Genomic DNA, 609 nt, shown 5'->3' with positions numbered 1-609 from the left:
CGCCCAACGTGGGGCTTGAACCCACGACCCTGAGATTAAGAGTCTCATGCTCTACCGACTGAGCTAGTTAGGCTACATCTGAGTATCTTCAATAGCCTGAAGTGATCAGAGTGAGAGACGCTACAAGCTCTTCATCAGACTCACAGTCACATGAGCCATCACATGATTGATGAATGACCACAAACACCTTCATCTTTGACAAAGAAGTCAAATAAAAGGTGAACCACTGATGAGACACCAGTGGTAAAAACACTAAAGTGCTGTCAAGGAGAAACAGGATACGAGCAAACACACACACAAGTTACAGAGAGAGAACTCTCCCAGAGGGAAACACTCAAAGGAGAACCTAGAGATCATCAGGCTGGATGACCTCATCAACATGAGACAGGTGGATCAGTAGACTTTGATCCAACATTTGAAGTTCAGTTTTGGTGGCTGCTCCATGTTGGAGGAAACCAGGCGATGTTGGGACATCACAGGGAAGCTCCTTTGCCTCTTCTGCTACCAGTTCAACCACTCACTCCCATCAGTGGAGAGCAGCTTCAACTGGGTTTGGAATGTACCATTGTGGATGCATAGGAATGTGGAGAAAATGTCCTTTGTCAGAAG

The 609-nt window shown here is 46.3% G+C and overlaps 1 non-coding gene across 1 annotated transcript; it reads right to left on the bottom strand.

The window, feature by feature from the left end:
- Nucleotides 1-73, bottom strand: trnak-cuu (transfer RNA lysine (anticodon CUU)). Its single transcript has one exon. It is a non-coding gene; the product is annotated as a tRNA-Lys (tRNA).
- Nucleotides 74-609: the final 536 nt, after the last annotated feature.

This window comes from Aulostomus chinensis, chromosome 1, assembly GCF_037954235.1.
Source record: "Aulostomus chinensis isolate RoL2024-O1b breed Wild chromosome 1, RoL_Achi_v1.0, whole genome shotgun sequence".
NCBI lineage: Eukaryota > Metazoa > Chordata > Actinopteri > Syngnathiformes > Aulostomidae > Aulostomus > Aulostomus chinensis.
Note: the sequence above shows the minus strand (reverse complement) of the source record. Positions and strands in the feature narration are given on the sequence as shown.